General features: G+C 41.9%; 1 protein-coding gene across 37 annotated transcripts in view; it reads right to left on the reverse strand.

The window, feature by feature from the left end:
• The window catches only part of LOC113018650 (protein tyrosine phosphatase receptor type D), a 410754-nt gene that overhangs the window by 214767 nt on the left and 168474 nt on the right, over positions 1 to 27513 (reverse strand). For all 37 annotated transcript variants that reach the window (XM_026161898.1, XM_026161908.1, XM_026161906.1 and 34 more), the window contains exon 7: positions 20323 to 20366. The gene's annotated coding sequence lies outside the window, so the exon portion shown is untranslated. The remainder of the gene's footprint in view (positions 1 to 20322; positions 20367 to 27513) is intronic.

Consider the following 27513-nt stretch of genomic DNA (forward strand, 5'->3'; position numbering starts at 1 on the left):
TTGCTCTCTTCTGTAATAGCGCCTGTATTTCCTCCCTGAGTACCAAGGCTGCCTCGGGGTTGACAATCGTGTTCACGACTCTTTGGAAACGAGGCGGCTTGACCCGGAACTGCAACCGGTAACCCATGGCAACGGTTTGCAGCACCCACGGAGAGGGGGCGCAAGCGCGCCACTGAGGGAAGTGAGCAGCCAGCCGGCTGGCCTGCAGCACTGACGGCGGGGCGCCGTCGCCCCCCAGTGTGTCTGCAGGGGACTGCATCCCCTGCCTGACCTGGCTCATTTCGCCTGCAGGTTGAGCATTTGAGATTGTTTGAGAGTAAACAACACTCTTTATTGATTGCAACATGGGAACATGTACATTTATACATTTTGTTGGGTGCACCTTTTCCGGGGCATAACAATGAAAAACAGCGGGAACACTCGATGTGGTCGCTTGAACATTCAACACATCTGAACCGTGTGCAGGGGTTATGTGCTTGGGAGACCGCGATAGGGAAGTGCAGCGCCTTCTGGGGCTGACAACCTGAACAGAACTTAAGCGGCACCTCTTGTGCGGCAACAGAGGGGTAAGAGCAGCGTCTCCCTGCGTCTCCCGGCCTTTGCCCCAGGCCGACTGGCGTGGAGCTCGGGCCGGAGTACGTGCTCTCGCCGGCGGCCCTCCCACTCCAGCAGTGGGCGCCGGTCTCTTGCCAGCTGTCAGAGGAGCGGCGGGCCTGTGAGAGCTAGCAGTGGGCTTGGGCTGGCGTCTGGGGATGATGTCGCGCAGAGCTTCCGTCTGCTTCTTCCTCAGATCGAATCTAGCCTGAATGGCTTCAAGTGAATGTCCGAATAACCCAGCCGCAGACGCTGGTGCGTCCAGATACACAGCTCTGTCTCTATCAGGGACGTCGGAGAGGGTCAGCCACAGGTGCCTCTGCGCCACCACTGTCGAAGCCATCCCTCTGCCCAGGGAGAGCGCTGCACAGCGAGACGCACGGAGGATGTAATCCGTGGTGACTCTAACCTCGTTAAGAAGAGGTGACAGCGGGCTGTCCTCCGGAACCAGCGATCCAAGCTCCGCCAGGCACATTGCTTGGTACGTCTGGAGCATGGTGACGGAGCTCATGGCTCGAGCGGTGCCGGCCTGAGCCCGATAAATCTTCTCCAGCTGCGAGGCCGAGAATCTGCAGTGCTTGGACGGCAGAGTTGCGGGGCCACCGACACCATGGTTATGGGACGGGGCCAGATAAGCAGCCAGAGACGGCTCCATAGGGGGTGGGTTAGCTAAACCAGCTCCCTCGGCGCCGTCCAATTCCATGTACTGTCCATAGCCGGGCACAGTGACGCGGGTAGACAGAGGTTTGTCCCATGACGCTGTTAGCTCGCAGAGAAAGTCTGGGAACATGGGGAGGCAGTTTTTGGCCGTTGCGGGCTCCGGTGGAAGGAAAAAACCCGCAAACCGCGACGGCTTCCGAGCTGGTGGAGGAGAGGGCCAGTCCACCTGCAGCTTCTCAGCGGCACGGCGAAACAGGGAGAAAAGAGAGGTGTCATCGTGGCCGACCGGCGCAGCAGCGGCGGCATATTGGGTCGACAATGAGCTCTCCTGCTCATCCTCCGACAAACCATGGATGTCCAGGCCGATGTCCAGCACGTCATCGTCTTCCTGGGGAGCGCTGGCGGGCTTCAACCCAGGCTGAAGCCCGTCAGCGCTCCTGCATGGTTCCGGTCCGTCATCGGCTAACCCGTCAACGTATTCCATGTGGTCAGCCCAGCTAATCGCGGGGACATCGACCTGAAAATTTTCGTCTTCGGACTCGGACGAAGCCGGGGCTCCAGACTCGGAAAGAAGAGGGTCATGCCGTGCGACAGCCGAGCGTCCCAGCACTCTTTCCACAAACGTCACCCGTCTTTCCAGGGTCGAGCGTCGGAGCTGGCGACAAAACGCACAAGCTTCGGGCTCCGTCAACGCTCTCCTAGCGTGGACGATCCCCAGGCAGACAGGGCAGGCATCGTGCTGGTCGCTGTCGTGCAAAGAGAAACCACATCCCTGAGGACAGGGGCGAACAGAAGATTTCTGCTTTGCTCGCTTCGGTTTGGAGTCCATTCCCAAAACGCAAAGCGAAACGCTGCACAAGAAAAACTTGAAAATAGCGCTCCGCGGGCAGCCTACGCACCAGCTGGGCGGTGGAGGCTAACACCAACAGGGGCAGTTAAGCTAGGTTCAAGTTGGCAGACAACGGAGCTAACTAGCAGTAGCTAGCTAGCCCAACTCAGCAGAGGTGTTCTCAGCGAGGTGAAGAGCGTAAGAACTGAGGGATGACGGTGATGGCAGCGGCTATATGTGCGGGCGGGGCCTTGCGCGTGTCATCACACGTCATCTGCCGTAAAGGCGTGAATAAAGGTTTCTTCAGCCAGGACACGCGAGGGCGTGATATCCCATACTTATGTGTTGTACCGAGTGAATCGACTGAAAGGGAACCTCAAGTTTACACGTGTCAGTTTGACAACATAATTAGCTTGTTTAGCTAATCACATTTTTGCAGCAATATGCTAGCAACCAAGGCAATCACAAGGAGGTTTTTGCAAACCGGTTTGAGAGAATACATTTTTCCCTAAAGGGTCACTAGGGAAAAATAGGGGTCACTGAATGGTCTCTGAGTTTTTAGCAATCATTTTCCCCAGAGACTGCTATCAGCTTCCAGCAACCTCTTGCAACTGGTTGGAGAGTGCTAATTTTTCCCTCACGACTCGTGGTTGCCAGATAGTCATGGGCTAACCTCTAAGCCTGTACGACTGGGGGATTAATCGCTTGATCCTACACTGTCAGCATGCTTATCACTATGTCATGCGGTTTACATGTGAGCAAAATCTCAATTAAAGATTTTCTGACTCTTTCACAATGTCTGTCATACTGTGTTTTTCCTTTCATTTGCTCTGCTTTCCTTTCTACAATGTTGTTTTAATTACCAAACTCCATTGAATCAGTGAATTCATAGTCTAATTTACTGGTACAAACTACATGTTCATATTTGTGTAACACGTAGTAGCTCTCAATAATCCAAATAATTGTGCATAGTAGCAGCTGGTGAAAGTAACGCATAGAGTTTGCATCCCACGGGTAGAACAGTGGGTTGTAAAAGTTATGGCATTACCACCTGTGAGCAACGTACGCCTTGGCACACTGCTGCCAGAAAAAGCCAAATCCAAAAGTCTTGCAAACACACTCTCTGTAAAGTTCCAGCTACAATATAATGTTTATAATATCACTGGCTTCCTCCCATGCTCCGTTTGCCTCGTGAAAACTCTAACACAGACAGGGTAGGGAGATTTAAATAGCAGTGTGAGGATATTGGAACTATATGACATTTCTCTTTCCTAGGAAATCCAAATCTGTGATATTACCATTTCAGGGCTGAACGGATTTAAAGCACGATAGACTGATATATCTCGGGACAGGGTGAAATAGATGAATCTCAAGTTATTTACCCTTTTTAATTGGAAATGTCTGTCACAGGGCAGCAAGCTGAATCCTATTCCAAACCATTACCTGTCTGCCTTGATTATTTCAAGGTATTTTAAAGAGAGTGAAGTGCTGAGTGTCAAACGTAGCTATTGAATTTATTCCTGTTGGATTTTCTAGGCTTAAAAACACAAGTGCTGAAGAGTAGAAAAGCTCGCAAAAGGTCAAGTTGTTAATCACATCACTACGTTTACTATTCACTGATTCACAGATGACGACTGACAAGATTTTGCTGACAGGAAATCCAAATAGTCTAATTTACTCTGAAGCTTAACTCTTTAGTTTTGACAACCCCTTGGAGTTTTTATTATTAATCCGTCACCAGTTGAGCATCAAACTTTTTTGTCCAACAATCTAGCAAGAAGTGCTATCCCTTAACAGGGGTGCGGGTTTGTTTTTTAATCGACTTAAACGAGCTGTGGTTTCTTTTGAGCAAGCCCGTGGGGCTTTGCTCATAATTGCTCCCCAGGGTCCTGTCAACAGTTTCTACCTGCTCTTGAGCTCTCATTCCAGGGCTGTCATCCTGGCTGTCTGGGCCCGTGAGTGACACTGTGGAATCACAGGATGAGCTCTGTCGAAGAATATCTCTGGCTCCAAAGGAGAACACCACTGGGACACTGCCAGCCCAGCTCATGATGTCACACTGTGACAGCGGCAACTTCTAAGGCTCAAAGCTGTTGGATGTAGACTGCCCAGGGACTGTGAGGGTTATCACAGGGCTGCCTTTGTGTACGTGCACAGAGTACGAGCAGGAAGTTCTCAGTAAAATGAGACTCAAATCCACACAAATGGAAACTGCCAAACATTGTTGTTCTCAAGAACTGTTTTGCTCTAAGTGTGCTCGGACGACAGTTTGACTGCCTCTGCAAAGGAACGGATGTGCAGCAAGCAGTTCAATGATCTCATCTCTTATTCATAAAATACTACAACTCTTGACAGTACCAACATCTCAGTATATGCTACTAAAAAATATACAAATTACAGCAAGAGCTGCAACAACAGTCACTCTAGTGTGCAGGAAAAAAATACTGTAGCTGACAAAAATCCTGATTTAAGCACTAGTAGTAACATGTTTTCTTTTTCTTGTCTTTTTTTTTTTTTACCTCTCAGGCAGCTGAAAATGTGTTTTGACTCTGACAGAACTAAAAGCAACACTTTTGTTTGAGTCATCTCTCCATGCAAACATGGATTGCGATTGGGCTTTGGCTGCATGTCCACAGTCTCCAACAGCAGCATATAAAGGCTCATTTGCACCATCTGCAGTAGAGGTGACAGGGGCAGCTCCACTGCCAAGGGGCTATTAAAAAACAGCAGAAGTACAGCTGCCACAGTCTACCTGCTCCTCTGTTTTGCCCTCTATGGATTTTTGTTCTTGGTTCAATTGCTCTTTGGGCAGCTTTTGAAGGGCAATGGTGAAGACAGAGACACTGTCACAGCAGGGATCAGCACTTGTTCTGTAATGTAGTGAGATACACATGGCGACAGGAGGTTGTGGAAAAGGTCTGCTTCACACAAGTGTGTCTGCATTTGGCTCCGGTGTTGTAGGTATAGCTGATTGGGCAGTATGAACAGGAAAAATAGCGTTTAGCTAGCATTTTAGCTAGCATTGTGGTTAGCTAGCATTGTGGTTAGCTAGCATTGTGGTTAGAAAAATCTCAGTAACTAAGGGATTGCTTGTCATGAAATTTTGTACAGGCATCCATTGGTCTCAAGAAGATAATTTCTGAGACTTTGGTTGTCTTTAGGATTTGTCAATAAAATGCCTAAATACAGTAGCTATCCCATTGAAATTTATAGTAGCTTTTAGCTAGCATTTTAGCTAGCATTGTGGTTAGAAAAACCTCAGTAACTAAGGGATGGCTTGTCATGAAATTTTAGAAAGGCATCCACTAGTCTCAGGAGGATGATTTCTGAGACTTTTGTTGTCTTCAGGCTTTGTCAATAAAATGCCTTAATAGCTATCCCATGAATCGCATCGAAATTTACATCCACACTAACACTTTAACAACTTGATGATCCAGTTGGCACTAACTATATTAGTTTAATATTACATTTTTGACCAAATGGCTCCAAAGAAAAAAAATAGCACTTCAGTCATTACTAATATTAGCATTTTATAACAGTGACGCAAAGCGGTTATTTGCCTAAGTACTGTGTTGCATCACAATGCCGTTAGCATGACTCATATTCTTGTATTAGATTCTGTGTCAATGCTAAATTTCTGCCACATCTTTAGTTTGTTTAAACTCTGAACATCGGCGTCAAAGAAGAGACGAATATGTGCTTCAGCCTGCAGATGAACAGCTAGACAGCTGCAGGCAAATGTTAGTGTGACGTGCTTCTTTGTAAACTGCTGATGAAGTGAGGGGATTCCACTTTGACGGTAATTTAAGCACAGACATTTGAAGACAAGGCTATTCCACAAGGGTTGATTTTGTCCCTTCACATTTCTGTCAGGACCTCCCGCTTCCAGAAACTTCTTAACAAAGTTAGCGATCATCGGTGCAATCTGTCATGCTTTTGACGGTTTGATTGTTTCTGTGTTTTCACATGCAGAGGAGCGGAGAGGAAAAGAGAGCTTCATGTGTTGCTCAAGGTCCTTTTAGATACTCCCCATCCCACATCTCCCTGCACAATTAATTTTATCTTTGGGGTATTATCAAGAGGAAGCCTGGCAAAGCAGCATGACAGAAAAACGGTCCAGAACCCCAAGGCCCAGGGTGGGAATTAATCTGTTTGACAAGATCTCTCACAAACGATTTGCCTGGCTTTCCTTCAGTTGGATGTTGCCACTACCCTGCATATCTGAGGAGGTGAAGAATAAGCCTGTTCTAAACGCAACGCAGACTGAAATGAGTTTAAAACAGGGAAGTGAGCGGTGGCAGGGTGATGCTGATGTGTTGGCTCGACAGGTGTTACAGCAACCTTTATGGTATGCCTGTTAAGTGAGCATTAGCATTGTTCAGATCAACCATGCGTTCAAAATAACGAATTCCCATCGTGGCGGGCTGACATTGGCATTATTTTCGGAAACAAAAGCTTACTTTAGTCCTAAATCAAAACCCCCCAAAATCGGTTTGGCTTGTTTTACTCATGCTTTCAAAACTATTGACGTCGAGCAGACGTTTGATGCATTATCTGGGACGCAGAAAATTAATCAAAGTAATGATTGAATAATTATCTCAAGTGCAATTAATTAAACATGCCAATGAACTCATCTTGAACAGCTGTCCTTGCTGCACCACTTAATCACTTGTGAGAATTACCAAACACAAATGGAGGACGCAGAGTGCATGCAATAATCTCTGCAAAGTGCATTGTTTACAAACAGTAATTAATATCACACCGTGTATTAGCAGGCTAAGTGACTGCAGTGCACTTCTGTAATTGTACCAGTGAGACTTGGGTTTCTTCCCCACTCTTGCCTCAGACACCTCTTGTTAAGACAGGAGACAGATTACAAGACCGAGCAGAGACTTTCCAACTATTCCCTCTGATTTACAAGGTTTTTGATTCTGTATTTTGTGGGTGACTCGGTGCCATAAAAAAAAAATGCAAATAACACGTCATTCCTCATTGCAAAATCCCTAATTTAACCCAAAATGGCCTGGACACCAGTAAAATGATAAATCACCCCCAGCCCAATTTGTATCCACACAGTGTAAAATTGATTTATTTTATGATCCAGCCTCAGAATGTGAAATACTTCCTGCTATATTTGTTGGCAAGAACTATCTAAAAGTGTAACTGAACTTTTGGCATCTCTAGTCTCTGGCTGTGGCCATGCCAAATATGGGAGTCTGCAGAACTGTATGATGAGGTAATCACATATAAGGCTTTCCTGGACATTGGGGCTTGACAGTCACAGCAGACTTCAGGAAATGGTCTGTGTGGTTCTGGCACATGCCATACGGTCCTGCGAAAAAGAAAGTCTGACTTCTGAAGCTTCGCCCAAACTGGGTCATGCAACAGAACAATGATCCCAAGCACAGCAGCAAATCCACAACAGAATGACTGAAAAAGAAAAGAGTCGAGGCATCGCAATGACCCAGTCAAAGTCCAGACCTCGGTCTGATTGAAATGCTGTCGTGGGACTTTAAGAACTCTGTGCATAAACAAATACTTGCAAACTTCAGTGAACTAAAGCGCCACTATAAAGAAAAAGTCCCCAAAAGTCTTTTACAACCAAGTCATGCAGAAATGATTCTTCTCCAAAGATTCTACAAGCTATTGAATCATGAGATCTACTTAATTTTTCACAGCACTGCATTGAGCCCTTTGAGAACAGGAAGAACGGCACCGAGCAGTAAACAGTCTTTAAAATGAAGAAATTATTAGCACACCTGGACAGCCCATCGGGAACAGCAGGTACAATTTGTTGTGTCCTCAGGGTGGGTTTGGACTGTCACAGATACTCAGCATGCCCGGCATTATTATCAAAAGCAGGTGTAATTTAATATTCCCGTTCAAATCGGCACATCCGGCACAACTTTCACTCTTGCTGCTGCAGTGACACTGATCCAAAAGCATGTCCTTAAAAAGTAATCATCACATTTCCTGGCGACAAATACAGCGACCAGCCTTCCCTTGTTAAAGCACAGTCAAAAAATAGTGTAGCACACTGTAACGCCTAACAAAAGTTTTTTACTTATTTTATTTATTTATTGTTTGCAGTGGAGGTGCCTTTTGTATTTTAAATTATATGCTAAAGTTTGATACTTTCATACTTTCTAAAATCTTTTACGCTTGACTATACAGTGCTAATTTAAACATGTTACCATGCTAACTCTGTGCCTCCTTGGTGTAGGCAAGTTTTTGGGCTTCGTGCATTAATCCATGTGTGATTATGTAGCCTTGGCCATTTGTATACGTTTTGACCATGAAAATGTTCCTTCCTGATAAAAACACTGACCAGCGGTTTGTTCAAATCACTGGTTTTATGTGTTCAATCACAAGTTAAATGGATTAAGGCCGTGCTGTAGACTCGTAGCTCAGTCACGATGAACTCCTGCATCGTAACATAGACATCAATTACAATAATATCAGCAATTACATGCACTTATTATAGCTTACATAAAAAGATGCTTTTATCATTAGAATATAAAACCACAGCTGGGTTCTGAATATAAAAAAGGCTAATTAGCATATTCATTATGGTTTTAATATGTTTCACAGTACTGTACTTTCAGTGAGGACAGTAGCAGAGTAAGATACTACAGTAATTAAAATAAGCTTCATGCAAACTGGGCGACTCACTGTTTCTTCTCTCTTCTGAACTTGACAAAATGCACATGGATAATGACAGCGTGGAAAATTAAATGTCTCAAAAGCAAGGTAAGGGGTTGATTAAATGCAGCAGTGGTGGTCTCTTAGAACCATGTGTGAGACAAAGGTAAACCGTTAATAATTAGAAAATGGCACGTTTTTAATTGAGCACAGAATGTGCCCGTGAATAATCCGCTGAAGAACAGTGCCGCTACACCTAGCACGGGAAGGATTTGCTTTAAATTGTGTTAGCAATCTTTATTATTTGAACTTTTGGACAAGTTGATACAAATTACCAAAAAGAAATGACAAATCTATTATTATTAGTTATTAGTAAATTTGCACGTTCTGTCATAACATCAAAATGTGATTTATTATGCATTATGATATGTGAAAGCTATAGCAAGAAGACTGCACTAAGTATCAGTTTCTTTAAATAGACTGTGACCAGCTATGTCACTTACTGTGTGAAAAAACAATTGTGCCTACGGTAAAACTCTGTGGACTCGATTGGGACAATTTGCAACAAAACAATGAGATGTCCTTCTGTTGTTATAGCGAAGCAGCGTTCGTCTTTCATCTTGTTTCTTCCTCTTTGTTGCTCTTGCTGCTTATTTAGCTTTCTTTTTCCTCTCTGTGTGTATATCCATGTCTTCATATCACGCTGGAGAACACTCTTTAACAGCTTTAAGAATTACCCATTTTGACCGGGTTAAAAACTAAGCTTTAAAGTACAAAGTAATTTTGCTGCTTGTTGGAAGAAAAAAAAAACCATCCAGTCACTTTGATCATTTTATTGTTTGTCCAAGTAGAGAGCTTTGTTGGAATCGATTTCCCTCCAGTATAATTGGTGTCATGCATGGTTTGGCTAAATAAGCCGTCACACCAAAAGATAAAAGGGCAATGTTGACATTTTGCTTAAGAACACACCGAGCTGTTACGCTGACCCCAAAAATAATCGCATCTACTAGAAAATACCTGTTATCTAATCAACGACAATCGGTGACTAATTCTGTTTGGGATCGTTAAAGTTCATCCGCTGCTCTGTATGTAAGGTTGCATTGTTTTCCCTGCTCCAGCTTTTCCAGTCAGGCGTAGTTCATATGTCATTCAGATCAACAATGGGAATAATTTGCCGTTACCAAATTCCCTAATATATCTTGCTTGAGCTTATGTGTTTTTAGCAGACTTGCTTCTGTAATTGAAGTGCATTACCACAAAATAGGTCCACCTCATCATTCAGTCATGCTCAGTCAAAGTCTGTAAAACCCCAATTCGCTGTCAGCTATCCAGCTTAATGTATTTTTGTTAACAGAAAGTACAAGGTTAAAAGGTTAATATCTGCCACTGACTACAATTCTCTGTGCTATTGTAGCGGTGCATCCGGTCTCTCTCTCTCTCTTTCTTCTTTGCTCTTCCCCAATTGTGCTATTGTGTAAGTGCACACTCACACAGATGCTCACACACGCGCGCGCGCGCACCATACGCACTCACGGCACTCTCTCTCCTCCCCTCGGTGTAAAGGTTGCAGCAGAGCCATCCATCCAAACCCACAGACCATGAAATTAGGTTAAGACGTAAGGCTGTGAATGACACAGGTGTGGATACAAATGAGAACATCCGAATGAAGAAGTACAGATCCAAGACGGCTGATACTGTAGTCGTTTTAGGCATTTAGAATTATATTTCACAGGTTTCTCCTCATTTTTATTTAGCCCCACTTTTCCTCCTGTGTATTAGTGGTCAGGGCAGGACATTAGCATACATGCTGAGAAGCTGTGCATGAGGATATTAGGAGCGCTGTCATATTCCAAATCTCATTTCCTTTAAAAAACTTTAAAGTCGCTCATGCTTGTCTGCGCTCCTCTGCTCTCTTGTATAAATCAGAACGCTTCTTTTCTTTCTTTTCCCTTTTCTGAATGCAGTCAAATATTAAAAATTTCCCAGCCCCGCTTGTTATAATAGTTTACGTCCATGTACGACCAGGAATTAACAAGTGATAAGCACGCTTGCAATAATTGGTTCCTGCTAATGTACCAAATATAACAATAACCATATTAACTCTGGCTTTGAACTTTTCAGCTAAATTACAGAAAAAGACAATGTTTTATTTTATTTTTTTTTACAGGAAATATTTAAATATGTAAGACAGAGGCAACTACAATTACTTTTGAGAATGTTAGGAAAAAACATTTAACTGCATGTTTAATTTCTAGCATATGCTAGCAATGGCTATCAGTCAGTGCATCGTCTGCTCTTGAAATAGCCTATATGAACACCATGTCAGGAACTCCTTTGCACTGATATGTTAGTCCAGTGTAAACCGCCATTGCATTTTTTATCTACTACATAAGCAAATTCACTGTAATATTTACTGTACCAAGTGCTGTAAAAAGTAAATGTCTTCCTTTTTATGACCCATTTTATAGAAGGAATCTTATATTTAAAGTATGGCTCAGTAAATAAGTAATTAATAATTTTATTCAATAGACACAAAGTATAGAGCACACGAAAGAGAGGAAGACATGCGGCGAAGGGCCGCGGGCCGGCCGCTGTTAACTGTATGGTAAGTGGGCGCCTGCTCAATGCACTGAGCTAAATCGGCACCACAATAACAAGGTGTAGTTTTAATTTGTAAACATGAAGTATGGCTGAAAAAAAGAAAATCCAAGAAATGATAAGAAACAGAAGCCAGCCAAAAAAACTAATACAGTTTTGTAAAACTTTGGAATTATGCTTGAAAATTGCTAACAAAACCAAAATGTGCCACTTTTAATGCATCGGTACCAAAACAATGACTGGAAATTGATGAAAGGATTGAAATGATTTAATTTATTTATTAAAACAACTTTTTTTCCTCTTTTGCATTAGTGTAGCTTTTATACTCTTCAACAATTAAGGAGTGAGTTGTAATGGAAAATCATTTCCTCAAGTGCTTTTTGAAATGGAGGTTGATAGGAAAGTAAAGTAATTGACTGGTCTTCGATGGTCCCAAATTTAGCTATTAAGCATCATGCTAATGGATGTAGTACTGCATTAACACAGAAGCCAAGAACAATTACTTAAATACGATAAAGGCAAATAGATATCAGGAAGGCTTTGGCAGTTTCAAAGAGCGCTGATGGCAAATGTCCAATTTACACTTTGAGAAAAGCCGACCGTAACACAATTTGCTCTACGTATAGTGGAGACACTTTTTCAGAGTGCATACCTTTTATTTTTCTGCTCACGTAGTACAGAAAGGAGTAGAGAAACAATCAGAGCGCTCTTAAACCATCAGATTTAGCATCAAATCACTATAGAAAGTGTCACAGCTTTTGAAGGCAACAGCATCTGGAGCTGGTAATGCAGGAGCACTACAATGACTATTGCTTTTACTATAATAGGTATTGACCTGTGCATCAGCAAGAATCTGCTGATATCTGCAGTCTTTCAAACCCCACTGAATTCAAACATGAAAAGTTTCTACTGCAATCACGGCACGTCTACATTGACACAAAAGACGGCCGGGCACTTAAAAGAGAATAAAATACGTGCATCGGTGAATGCGATTATCAGCTGAATCGGATTTTGATTGATAGTCCCATCGGGGGCATGTGGGGTGCATGAAAGAGAGAGTCAAAAAAGAATTTGCTGACTAATGGTCCGTTCCGTTTTTTGAATTATGTTTAACCTGGGTATTCAAGATACCATGACAGTGATAATTAAAGACTGGAAGTGTGAGTGGAATTGGAATGCCAGTCAAGAAAAACAAAACCTATACATTCCAACAAAGCTGTGATTAATTTCATTGAAGGACTGAGAAATAATTGCCTTCCAGAGACTCGAACACATTTACATAAAGTGCAAATCGAACTCTGCATTGAGTTGTGTAATAGGAGAAAGACACTGTTCCCCAAAATGTTGCTGAAAACATGGTTTCCACCCATAGCAATAGCATTCGTGTAATAGATTCAGAGAGCAGACAGTTTCTAGGGTTTTTCTTTTCACTTTTAGAATCCACAGTGACAGAGAGCATGTACATTACTAAAACAGTAATCGCTATTATTATGCTGGCACCCTTTTTTCTTACAGCTTCACATAATCACATTGTAATAATGGGGTAGCATTGTGCATTTACCTACATTTAACTGTAAATATCCTGCATAAATATTATTATTTAATAAATTAAGAAAAATATTGCATGGTAATTACATGGTAACAAGTTTGTAATATAAAGTTCTAACATTGTTGCTATTATCATTATTGTTGTTTTTAAAATAACAGCTTCTGATAACATTGTAACAGTGGTGTAACACTGTGGGAACAAAGAGGTAATAACCACACAATAACCGTTACTTACATACATATAAATTGTAAGTTGCATGGTAATTACATGGTAACTAAGCAGTAACTATGGTAACTATAATATATAGTGGTAACTATAATATATAGTGCTTATCATTATTATCATTACTATAATTATTATTATGAAAGCGGTTTATCTATCTCTTTTTAATGATGGGTTTGCAACCATCAGCTGACTTGTTCTATATGCATTCTTCCAGTGCCGGTGTGAGCAGCTCCTGGTGTGACTGTTTTTGGCACAGGCAAATGTGGACTAAGGAGGCCGTAAAGAGCTGTTGACTTGTGTAAATCAGTGAGGTTTGAGGGCATTCAAGGGGCTGCCAAATACAGTTTGCGAAATAAGAGCCCATGCTATGAGCAAGAATACAGTATATCTTTGCCTCTGTAATATAGTATATATAGTATGCCTTTTTTGGAAGATGCAAACCCTTACCACAAATCTCAGTGAATGAATGGAAGCAATTTTAAAGAAGGTACTGACAATATGTACAATAGCAGCACTTACACAATATATATAATATATAACAAACTAAATAAAACAACCCTTGCATCCTTCTAGGCTGTGTTATTCCAGCATTGCATAACGATATAAACAAATACACAGTGCTCCTATAGTTCTATTCACAGCCTCAGAATGCACAGTTTATATGGAATGAATAGGAGTTAAGTGGAGAATCGGCTCATTTAAGGTGTCGTCTGCGCTTGCTTTTACACACACACACACAGACACACACATTAAGTTATACTGTATAAGCACTTGCGGGATGCCAAAGGGTCAAGTGGTTTTCACTGCGCGCTAAGAAAAAGTCCTGATGCTTGCTAATATTTCCTGATGTGTTCTTTTATTTGAATACCGGGTGCTGCCTCAGCTAGCTCCTATTGTCAAAGCTCTCTATTTGAATGTCAACACTATTATTACAGCAGGTGATGCAACAGCAGGTGTCTCTCTGCCTGTCTGTCTGCTACGCCCTGCCTGTCTCTCTGTGTCTTTGTGTGTCTCTCTCACCCTCTCCTGCTTTACTTCCCTCAGTTTTGTTTAATAGCTATCATTATGTGTCTGCCAAATGGAATCCATTTGAAACCCGCTTTTTCTACCCTTTGCAAGCATCTCTATTTTTCTAGGCTTGACATTCTACCACTCTTTCACACTTAGACTGTAATGGGTGAAACGGAGAACGTTCTCTGTTGCTGTCTCGCCTCTCTTTCCCAATTGTTTACAGCTGAAGCCCTGACAGTGGAGCTTCTGACTAGCTTGGGGAGAATGGACACTTTGACATTTCACACCCTGAAATGTGGCAGCGCACGGTATTACTAGTAAATGCTGTTCATTATGGCCTTGACAGCTGATGACCAAGATTCAACCTTCCCACACCTGCCTCTGCCGAAACCGCACAAAAAAAGGACTTTCGAAAATCGAGATGTTTGGCACGATCAAAGCTGAGAGGCTGTGTTCTTTTCCTCTGCTCTTCTGTCTCCTTGTCCTTACGTTCAACCATGTAATCAAGTGCACTTTATTGCTGTCATGTCTGCATAGGCCTGACTATATTTTCAACTGAGGCTTCATTGATGTTGAGAGACTCGAGACGGCGAGAGGGGAGGAAAAAGCACCGGGGCTATGGAGATGGGATGATAAATTACCTTATAGAACAAGGAGGAGAGCTAAATAAAAAGTTTATAAGAATTTGAATTGTCGCCGTAGAGTTTTGTAATAAAGGAAAAGTAGCAATGAGGGTTAAATCAATTTGTGTGTCACACTGAGATATATATCCTTCAGTATGAGGTTAGCTAAATTTCTCGTCTACATTTCCTGACAAGCAGCGGAGGCGGCAGGATTGGTGGCGCACCTATGAATCGGCAAGCCTCCGTAGGAATTTATTGGGACATATAAGTGTGTGAAATTAAATTGTAAAACTGTACTTCATCTCTACACATCGGCGTATGTTTTCTAACAAATGATTAAAGCTCAATTATGACACCGCTGTAAAAGCTTTATTCTTATGTGATACGCAGAAGGAAATTTAGTTCAAGTGCTCGTGTATTTCCTGGTTCAAACTAGACCCTTAATGAATTGCTTTTTCATTAAGGTATTGCTTTTTTTTTTTTTTCAATTTGTTCAGTATGTCATTGTAAGTCAGCACAGATTTGGCAAGCACACTTTAATGAATCTGGTGTGGTCTGATTGCTTAGAGACTACCACTCCTTCATGAAGTACAATAGGGAATAAGGTGATTTCATTTATAATAGCCTAATCTGTACTTAGGCTGAGGTTTATAGTTGTTTGCTGTGCTTACAGGAACTCTATAGACCAGTGGTCCCCAACCCTCGGACCACGGACCGGTACTGGGCCGTGAGTCGTTTGGTACCGGGACGCGAGAGTTGAAGTTTTCAGGGTTTTTATCGTTAACTCGGTTTCCCTGGGTCTTTTCCCATGTTGTAGTTGTGCGTCTTATTTTGAAAGAAATATTTATGCGTTACCATAGCGACCAGAGAGCATTAAGGGGCAGAGAGGAGGATGTTACTCTTGATGTTGTTGGCACATTTCAGGAGGACGCTGCTAATAAAGTTACACAATCACACAGTGAATTTGCGTTTATTATTATATTTACAAAATACCACCGTTTTTGTCTTGGTCGTATCATTTTATTTTGTTGTATTTATCCGCTACACCTTAAAGGCCGGTCCATGTAAATATTATCTGACATTAAACCGGTTGGGGACCGCTGCTATAGACTATAACAATGACACCAAGACAAAATTAGACCAAACTGGGAAATTATACTCAGTATGGTAGCAAAATACAGTATCCTCAGCATAATGGGAAAAGAGGAATAAACGTGCAAGACTGCCCCCATGGTAAACAGACTGAAGCAGACTGCTTGGTAACATTTAGTCCATCAAAGACCAATTCCAAGTTCTTCCTCTAGTAGGGCAGGGGTGTCCAACTCCAGGCCTCGAGGACCGGTGTCCTGCAGGTTTTAGATCTCAGCCTGGCTCAACACACCTGAATCAAATGATAAGTTTATTAGCAGGCCTCTGGAGAACTACAAGACATGTTGAGGAGGTAATTTAGCCATTTAAATTAGCTGTGTTGGATCAAGGACACATCTAAAACCTGCAAGACATCAGCTCTTGAGTAGGGATTCTTTAATCTACTGTTCTTTGGCATAAAGGGCAGAAGGTTTATTAGGCTCTACATTTGAATCATGATTCAGCCATCTGAATTGAAAATGGTAGTAATTTGCCTCAAAACAGTATTGCTCAATAGCCACTACTCCAAAAATGTAACTCTTTGAAACAGCGTGGCAAACACAGACTGCTCAGTTTTCAATGTGTTCATACTGTAACAACGATACATTCATCTGCCCTTGACTTCCACGCTGATGTTCAAGATTTTCCTGTGAAGAAGGGACATGTTTGTGCTTTGACACAGTTTTATTTTGACACAGAGTTTATGAACTCTGATGAAGCCTGAGCAAAATATTACAACTACTATACAACTACTGCCCATTTATTAAATACACAACTCTTGAACGAGTCAAACACGTAATTCAGCCATGTTGCTCAAACCACAGAAATCCAATGTGTTTGTCCAGATGTGCAGCGAGCAAAAGATTTATGAAGCTCTTGACATGTTTATTTAATAAAGAGCAAAACAATCAGAGTATTAACGATGCTTTTTATGATTCGTTTGGACATTTGGACAATAGATCTGGCCGAACGCTGGCCTCTTCGCAGCCGCTGACTGATTATTTAAATATTAGCCTTACACAAAGGCGATGACAGAATCATCTGCAGCAAACATGATGATTGTAAACGTTGTGTTTGCACAGTGTGGACAGAATTTGTGTAAACTTTTTAATGCTTTTACTTCCATTACATATATATTTAAAAAAGCCATTTTTTGCTGTGGGTTATCCATGTAATAAAGAGATTAATTGCGCATTATTACAGATATTTTGCAATATAATATGACTATGAATGACTTTTTCTTCATTATATAAACAGTTAGAGTTTGTTGTTATTTCATTTTTGGCTGGGCTTACACCAGCCCTCCTCAAATCCTGATTTATTACATGTGGAAGGACAGATTACCCGTGAGGAGCAAGAAGGCGTACTAGACAGTGCAGATGCAGTGTGCTGGGGGAGAAAAAAAATCACTGGCTATTGAGTGCGATCACGAGCTGGAGAATAAATCTACATTAGGCACATTTTATCTCACAGTTTTGAACCTATGTTTAAAACTTGCTATGCTATAAACGTCTGACATATGAGCCTCTCACTGAAGAGGTATGGAATTCATTTCGGCACAACTAAGCATTTTAATATGATTGGTGCTAATATCATTCATATTGGAAAAATTTCCAGTTGAGCAGCTGAAAATTCTCATATCCGGTGGGACGGGGACCGGCACTTTTTCTTTTAAAGAGGAACAGCAATATTGCATGTCTTTTTGAGTATATGCAAAGCATTTCCCATTTTCCTCCAATAGCACTCGCTCAGAGCAGCCATGGCAAATATCATTAAATGCCCTGCTAACACCCTGCCTCCCCCCCTACACACTTTCGTGCATGTGCAACCTCATATGCAAAACCACCTCTGCCGTCTCTCTACCCATACTCATTTTTCCCCCTCCTTTTTTCTTCCTGGCTATCACTCAGTGGCAGTGCACAAGGGAAAGAGAGTGCATTGATCTGCCAAAGTGAGCAGCCATTTCACAGGGTGAGTCTGTGCAGCATTCCTGTCCCTGAATGGGAATTGCTCATTTCACCTGGCCGCCTTGCCAATAGAAGACTAGTGGGAAGCCCTGCTGGAGACGGACAGAGAGAGGGAGGGAGCGCAGGAGTCAGGGCCCTGGTCAGGGCTTGGCAGGCGGCAGATAAGAGCTCCTCATGTTGCTCCTGCATGCACTTACCACTACTGCTAGGGCTCAGCCTGCCTCTCTCTGTCTCTCTCTCTCTGTCTTCCACACACTGACATGCACATACACATAGCTTTTCTCCACACATGTGAGGCACTAATAATAACTTTGGCGTTCTGGTGAGTCAGCCTTCTTTCCTCAGGCAAGGATAAAACTAAAACATGGTGCTTTTATTGAGTCTAAAATCACTAACTGTGGAATTCCCAGAACAGGGCTTTAACTCAGCCTGTAGTCCATTCATTGCCAAGATGCCATGTGTCCTCAAGATCTAATATTGTGACCAAAGCAGGTGCTGATGAACCGATAAACAAGGCAATAAACTATTTAGGATATTCACATGGCCAACATACAGTGCAAGAAATATAGTTTTGGAAATTAAAGTTGCACAGACGAGAACTCTCATGATCAAACCTGATATACTACAATGTGCTAAAAATGTGTAAAATCTGGGAGAGAACCCACGCAAACATGGGAAGAACATGCAAAAAGAACATGGCCTGATGGCGGAATCTTCTTGCTGTAAGGCAACAGTGCTGCTCACCGTACTGCCACCAGCACTCAGGTTTGAAAGTTGCAAACGCAGTGATGTGGAAACCTGTCACTGGATGGTTGATGTAATATTGTAGAAGCAAGCGAAAGTATGTAAGACTTCAGTCTTCCTCTGACGACTTTCTTAGCTAACAAGTTATCCCGAAGTAGTAGATATATTAGCTACATTTTCGCCATTTCATCCCCAACTTTGTGGCGTGTTTCAAGTTGGTCACACTGATTATTGAAGAGCATTTATTAGCACCCATCCTCAGTAATTCATTCATTTATTTCCAGGCTGGTCTTTCAACTTAGTGGTGCAATTAACTCCCACTGCAGAGTTATTATCATTCTGAATTTTCAAATCAGCTTTTACTTCAATTTAATTTTGACTTTTTGTTTTACATTCAATTTAGGTTCAGGTAATTTTCAGAGGATTTTCATATTTCAATTTAGTTTTTAATGACTTTAGTGTTATTCTTTTAAATTAATATTTTAATTACAATCTTTTATTATTGTTTGGAGTGCACGTGTCAGAGGCAAAGTTTAGGAAAATCAGTAAAGGTACTAGATTATGAACACATAACGTTTTGAAAGCTTAAATTAACATGTTCATCAACTTTTCACATTTAGTTTTTAGTTTAGTTTAACTTTACTATAATGACTTGCTGGATTTGCCCAGTAGGGGGCATTGTGGAGCACACAACCTCCAGCTCTTGGCCTAATGCTAGCTGCTTGGAACGTCTGAGAATATTCCCCAAGCCCATCAGAATATACTATATGTGCAGACCAATCTTTTGTTTACCTTTGCTTTTCTTTAAGAAATAAAAATAACGGCAAGTGCTAACATATTGTGTTGCAAGTTACAAAATATTTTTTTCCATTATGTAAAAAAAAGTTTTTGTTTAGTAAATGGAGTAAATCCAGCCCTAATAAATATCAGCCACAATTTGTCATGTGATATTTTTGCTTGCATAAAAATAACTTCTTGCCTTTTTTAAAAGTTTTATCCTGTTTTTGCAGATATTCATATCAACTAAATCTGTTTATGCCAAGTATATCTCGCTCAGAAGCAAAGCTGTAAGCTTCTCAGTATCTGACTCACCTCTCCAACATCAACCCCCCCCCCCCCCCCCCCACCCCACGCCCCCAGCGCTCCGCCTCCCCATCCTTCATATGTCCACCTTCCATCCAGCCACTTCATTCCCCCACTTCATCCTTCACATGTTCTCAGATTTATTTCTCTCTATCTCTCTCCCCTGGTCAGCCCACTTCCCTCCCTCCATCTAGCCTATCTCTCGGCTTCTCTCCTTGCTCAGTGACAGTCTCATCACACTCTATCAATCAGGCTCTGAGGCCCGGGTGCAGTGCAGCACGGCATCGCGCAGTCCCGGTCTGGTCCCATCAGTGCCAGTCAGTCTCCCTCACACTCTCAGTCACTTTAAAAAGGTTTAGGTTGCCAGATATAGTCTGTTTCCTCCGCCCCGATCCAGGTCAGGAGATGGAGCTGAGTCGAGATTCAGCTTAGCGCTTGATTTGATGTCACTTGACATATTCTTGGGCCTGTCTCTGCACTCAAAACATGCAATTTACTCTTTTTTTTAAACAAAGATGGTTATTTGGAAACATTATCAGCTCACATACACAAATTTGAAAGTAGAACAAAGTAACCCCGACTTAACGTACTGTGTGAAATTTAAACAAATGTATATTTAAAGAACAGTTAAAATCCTCTTGCATCAAGATACTCTGCTCAGTTTCTTACCTGCCGCAGGCCTCATCCTGTGGTTGACGTCTCAGGAAAGAGAACTACATGCACGAGAAAAACAGAAATAGAAAAAGTATAAGAAAAGCATTTCTCTACACAACGCAATTAGCTCTTACTAAAAATGAATCAACCATGAATTTTTGTATACAGAGCTTTTCAACATTGTTATGTTGCTCATTTAATTAGTTCATGTATTCGGCGCCATTATGTACAAAATGTATAGTTAAGAAACAGAAAAGTGCTTTTGAACCAAATTTCAGTTGAAGGAAGAGAAAATTGCGCGTGCGGTAGAGAATGACTTAACCGCAGTTATCGATTGACTTTGTGAATTATGAAAACAAGTGTGATTACATTTTCCTTTAAGTAGCACAACAAATTAGGCTTGTTAGTTATTCTGAAAGCAAAAAAGAAAGAAAAAAGAAAAAAAAAGTCTTTTTAAGTCTATTTAATGTGCGCGGAAGATTTTCTCAGGCTATTTTCCTGCTAAATGCATTAGCAGATGCTGCTGTGCCCATACAAGCCTGTGGACTAATATTCTTGTAAATGATTTGCTACTTATTTAACTAACATGGAGAAATGTGCTTTGGGTGGTTACAATAAAAATGAGCTGGTTCTGGGACATTTCTTTCTCTTTTTTTTGGATGAGTTTTAATTTGACTCATTATCTTTTGAAACATTATTGTAGAACTTTATAGCGGTCAAATGGGATGATTAGCAAAGATAATTGTGAATGTCACGAGCAAAGTAGTGTCTCTGCCCGACACTTATCACGCTGACTCAGAGGCAATTTTCCGTGTGAAAACCTCTTCTTTATTTGCAGAAGCTAAAGGAAACAAGCTAACCTGACATTTAGTTGCATTAAAAAAAAAGGTTTTCGGTTTTACGGTTCTTACATGTAAATTAACGTAATTACCCAGGTGAGGATATGGCTGGCCTCTACAAACTGACCTCATCACCGGTGTGTTTTGCCGGGTTCCTTCTTATCAGCTTTCTCTCTATACACGCCGGTCATGCTAATGAATCCACAAATTAAATTGTAGAACAGAGGAATATTAAGGCGCCTGGCATTTTGATGCCGGGGAGGAATACTCAATTAGGCCGGATTTGGCCTCCGTAATTATTACATTATAGCTAAGATAGCGTTCAATGGCAACAAATGCTCGGACGCACTCCGTTCTATGACGACGGCAATGGGCAAGCAAAGATGAAAATGCCGGCGCCGAAGAGTGAAAGGCTGCAGGGGAAAGAAAAAAAGAAAAAGGCAAGTGAGAAAGTGACAAGAAAGCTATCGCACGGGAGCCCCCGTCTGCAGCAGCCATATTTCATTACACAGCACTGAAGCTTAGGAGGCAATCAAGCATATTTAGCCATCCTCGTATTGCCGCACCACCCACCCCCCCAAAGCAATTATTACTCCCCAGTTTTTTACTGTGCTTTGCCATGGGGAAAATGAGCCGCAGTACTTATCAGCTCAATGCATACACAAGTGAGTGAGGCGGAGGACATGTAGGTATGCATATACTGTATATGTAAGTGTTTGTGCAAAAAAACCCCAAACAAACGCAAAAAATGGGCATGGGCAATGGTGGTGCTCAAAGTAGGTATTTGGGAGTGGAGTGCCGGCCACTCCAGAGCAATAGGTTACCTTCTTTCAATCCCATTAGCTCAGTAACATCAGCACATTTAGGTGCAGCGGGTGGAGCGAGAGGGGGGATACAGAGATAACCATAAACATGTCACCAAAAACGCATTGTTATTTGCATTCATATTGGAAAGAGCCAAATTGATGTGGGGTCAAACAAGGAAGGTGAGGGTTTATGACCTGTGCATAGCTCTGCTGTCAGCAGCTCTGATCTATCGGACCGGCCAGCCTTGTCAGTGCTTTACGCCTGATTATATTATCATGGCTGACGATCAATGGGGATGAATGATCGTTGGTCTGCGGAGAGGAGCAGAATGAACAAAGCAGAACGCAAAGAGTAGATTCTTTAGTAATACAGTGAATGGAAATGAATCCGCCTGGCTGAAGTCATCTAGTTAAGTGATGCATCGCATGCCAGTGCAACACAAAACACTTTCAAAATACTCTGGCTGTGTGTTGCTCTTGTATTCAGTAAGTGATTTTTTTTTCTTTCAGATTTTTTAGTAAAATGGCACAACTATGAAATTTAGGGGGGGAAAAAAGGAAAACCTTCACCATCCTGTGTGCCGGGTTTTGAGCAGCTAATATGCAGTCATTTGGGTGGTGCAGCCGCCAACTGCAGCATTAGTCCCCATCTGGGGACTTGTGTTTTGGTGAAAGTGCTTCTGCATTTGCGAGACTCTTCAGTTCTGGGCATCCTCCCCAAGTCCATAACTCAACGTCCCTCTATCACTCCCATGCGACTGGCTGTCATAATCATCGGCATTATGCTACCTCAATGGGCCTGATTTACAAGTCTGGACATCGCACCAGCTCTGCGCCAACGGGTAAACATGAGGCTGCTTGCTAGCGCCAAGCCTATTTTCTCCATACAACATTTAATGAGCATCAGAGACTGATATTCAACAGAGAAAAGTAGCTTGGATTTATATCTATACAAGATTGCAAACAAAGTCCTTAAAGAGGTTTTAGCTTTTTGTTTTGGAAAATGTGGGATTATCTTTGCTGCTGCGTAGGTATGAAATCATTTTGGACTGCACTTAGTGGGTGTTTTCATTAGAGATCATTTGACACTTGTTGGATTTATAGGGAAAATCAAACACTCATAAACGATGGTAGACTGTGTAGTATTAGATATATATAATCCATCCATCCATCCATTCGCTTCCGCTTATCCTTTTCAGGGTCGCGGGGGTCGCTGGAGCCTATCCCCGCTGTCATAGGGCGAGAGGCGGGGTACACCCTGGACAGGTCGCCAGTCTGTCGCAGGGCCAACACACAGGGACAAACAACCATTCACACTCACATTCACTCGCACATTCACACCTAGTGGCAATTTGGATTATCCAATTAACCTATCCCCACAAGCTGCATGTCTTTGGACGGTGGGAGGAAGCCGGAGTACCCGGAGAGAACCCACGCAGACACGGGGAGAACATGCAAACTCCACACAGAAAGATGGTGGAATTGAACTCAGGACCTTCTTGCTGTGCGGCAACAGTGCTAACCACCGTGCCACCGTGCTGCCTGATATATATAATATATGGACATATTAGATGTTTGCTTTGGTACATTCAGAGTAATTTGATCTTTATTTGTTTATCATATTCAAATGATAAAGCTTGTGGGCCCAAAATAGTCAGTCTCTTTACTGATTGGTCAAAACAACTCAACCCCAACTTGCACCTTGCATCAGTTAGGCTGATAGGTTGGGCCAAGGTCTCACCGTGGTTTCACCTGAAACCTCTGGTGGTAATGACCTGCACCTTTTTTCACAACTTGGCTCCTGCGACGATGCGATGATTAATAGTGGGTCAGCGAACACCTCCAAAGGAGCCAACTCCCAGTAGGGTTTAAATACCTGGGACTCTCCACCTTTTGGTTTTAGAACTGGAGAAGCCTCATCCTGTTAAATCCAGAATTGAATTCAAAATCCTGCTCCTCACATACAAGGTCTTAAATAATCAGGCCCCATCTTATCTTAATGACCTTGTAGTACCATATCACCCTATTAGAGCACTTCGCTCTCGCTCTGCAGGCCTACCTGTTGTTCCTAGAGTATTTAAAAGTAGAATGGGAGGCAGAGCCTTCAGTTTTCAGGGCCCTCTTCTGTGGAACCAGCTTCCAGTTTGGATTCGGGAGACAGACACTATCTCTACTTTCAAGATTAGGCTCCAAACTTTCCTTTTTGTTAAAGCATATAGTTAGGGCTGGACCAGGTGACCCTGAATCCTCCCTTAGTTATGCTGCAATAGACATGGGCTGCCGGGGATTCCCATGATGCATTGTGTTTTTCCTTTCCAGTCACCTTTCTCACTCACTATGTATTAATAGACCTCTCTGCATTGAATCATATCTGTTATTAATTTCTGTCTCTCTTCCACAGCATGTCTTTTATCCTGTCTTCCTTCTCTCACGCCAACCGGTCACAGCAGATGGCCCCACCCCTCCCTGAAACTGGTTCTGCCGGAGGTTTCTTCCTGTTAAAAGGGAGTTTTTCCTTCCCACTGTCGCCAAAGTGCTTGCTCATAGGGGGTCATATGAATGTTGGGTTTTTCTCTGTATCTATGAAGCACCTTGAGGTGACTTTTGTTGTGATTTGGTGCTATATAAATAAAATTGAATTGAATTGAATTCTTGGATGAAAGGTGATGCATATTTAAAAAATTTCAAAGTGATCGTGCTCAGAAGTTGATACAAACTTTCTGACATATGTATATATATATATATATATATATATATATATATATATATATATATATATATATATATATATATATATATATATATATATAGTCCTTTATCTTAATATAATGATTTTCTCTCTTTTCTAACTGAAATTAATTACGTGAACTCCACAGAAGATGATTAGAAAATTGAATTTCTTGCTGTTATTAAACGTCTTTTGCCTTTGATCTCGCTCTCCTTCTTGAGGCGTCACCTGGCCCTTTCTTTATCCCTCTCATTCATCCTCTATTATTATATTAGCCCATACTCATCCACATTTTGCACCTCCTAAGTGATAGGCCACATAAATCATTTTTTATATATATATATATATATACACACACAATAACAGTTATATGCAGCTTCCAGACTGCTTGCTGATAGCTGCCATTTCTTATCACCGCAGCTGAATATAGCAGCGTTATGAAGGCACTTTTGCTTGCTGTCTAAAGGGAGGCGACTGAGGGGAGAGAGGTGATGCATTTTTGTTCAAATTACTTAAGCTGCCTACAAAGCTTTCTGGTAAGTTGCAGGGTTATGAAAATTTACTATGAAGAGAAGGGACTCTTAGACAGAGGGGAAAACACAGTCTTTATGACACCTATCATGTGCATTCCTGTGGATTTTAATCATTCTGTTATGTAAAGATGCTGTCATTCCTGGCTTTGTGTGCTTTATTTATTTATTTTTTTACCGTAAACTCACGCTGCTCGATAAAATCAAGGAGCACACAGAGAAATTCACTCTGCTTCCTTACAACTCTGGCAGAGGTAATAGCAGCAAACGATGTCCAAAATGTGCGCATTCCTCTTGCACTCTGTCACGGGGAACATGCCGGTCCCACGGTTTCTTTTACCAAAAATATTTCTTGGAGGGCGTAATCCTGCCATCTGTGCTATTAATATGAAACTTATTATAAACAAGCTAATCAGGCTTGTTTGTTTTTCCTTTTGTTGAGCTTTAACATTCGCGCGGAAACGGGGCTCAGGTTGAAGCTGAGACGAGCTCTCGTTACAGTAAAAGCACACAGGTGTTACAAAGGCACGGAGAGCTCATCAGCACACAGCGTGATGCTGTGAGACCGTTTGATAGACAACAGCACAGCAGGAGAAAGAAGAGCGGAAGTGGGATTCAGAACTAAAGAGCCAAGAGACACTTTCTCTGTCTTGCTCTCAACTGCTCCCAGTGCAAGAGACACGGGCCGCTGCACAGACAGATGGCGAGGAGGTGTGTGTGTGTGTGTGTGTGTGTGTGTGTGTGTGTGTGTGTGTCTGCGCGCGTGAGTGAGTGTGAGTGGTGGGTGGTGACGCCATTCAGCTTTGTGCAAGTGTGAGAGATGGAGCGCAAGAGATATAAGGGGCGAAAATGAAAGAGGAAAAAACACTGCAGAGGTGTGTGTGTGAGTGCTGACTTTCTCATGCAGCCATTAATCCATGATATATATATATATATGTATTTAAACACACACACACACACACCACATCCAAATAGCTTGCGTGTTTCATTACACCATCGATAAAAGTTCCTTTGCGCTGTCACTTTGCATTCACCCGTCATACTGTGCAGAGACATAGCAAGTAAGGAACCTCTCCTGATGATGAGAGGCACACCTACTGTGGGTGTGTTAAAAAAAAATCTGTATTGACAGACTGCCACCTACTGGATTTTACTGTAATTTCAATTGTACTATCACCCCATCTAATCTCCTTCTATACTGCATAAGCATGTAAACATGCATTTAACCTGTCACGTGCTACGCACATACATAAAGCTTCCCTGAAAGCAAGTCGCCCGACAACTAATTCAATATTTCTTTTTTCAATACAATCTTTAAAACTCAAGTTTGCTCTGGTGGTTTTCACATCTTCATGTTAGTTTTACTTTGATTTATTTAGATGATTTGGGATTTTTTTTGTGAAATGAGAAAATGGAAAATGTAATGTAGATAATGTTTAATGTTTAGTTTTTCTTGGATTAAATAAAATGACTGCAACTTTTTGTCATTTGAAGATTGAGATTTAAAATAACTAGTTTGGCATCACGGTCAATCCTGATCGAGCGATTCAAAAACAATGTATTTCGTTTCATTTTTCATGCAAATGAGACTTTACTGAGTTATTAAATGGAAAGCAGTCATTCTAATGACGCAGGTGAATCACGCCTCCTCACGTGGAGGGACTTGGGGAAGGCTTGGAAGGCAAACGGTGATGCATAGCACCATCTTGTGGTTATATAATGCTGGATAAAGGCTGGCAACAAAAACACACTTTGGCTGAAAAATATCTGTCTGTGTAAGAATGATTCAGTTTGAAGTTTCATAGACAGTCCAAAGTCCTGAGATAGCATTCCCTTAACATGTGTATCCTGACGCACGTTTAGACTCTTCTTTCATTTCCTTTGGAGGTTGCAGTGGGATTAAGTATGCAGATTGTTTGCCGCACACGTTTACACTATGTTAACTAATGAAAGAAAAAGCTGAGATTATCCATTTGCATGACCAGTGATGCTGGAGCTCCATTTCTTCATGTTTTTCCTCTTTTTTTCCTTTTTTTTGCAAGCAAACAGTATGCGTGTGTTTAAGCCACATCTCAAAAAGCACCAGAACATTACCTGTCACAGGACTAAATGAGCAGCAGGTCCCATGAAACACCTCATCCATAACACCTCGAGACAAACCTGCGCATTGCATTAAACATGCGCACAGGCTCAGGGCTTTTGCAAAATTCTGCTTTTTTTCTCCACAGAGAATAAGACGAATCTCCCATGTTCGCTTCCTCATAATCACAATACAAATGCGATATTTAAGAATGAGCATTTCA

Source organism: Astatotilapia calliptera, chromosome 3 (genome assembly GCF_900246225.1).
Source record: "Astatotilapia calliptera chromosome 3, fAstCal1.2, whole genome shotgun sequence".
NCBI classification, from domain to species: Eukaryota; Metazoa; Chordata; class Actinopteri; order Cichliformes; family Cichlidae; genus Astatotilapia; species Astatotilapia calliptera.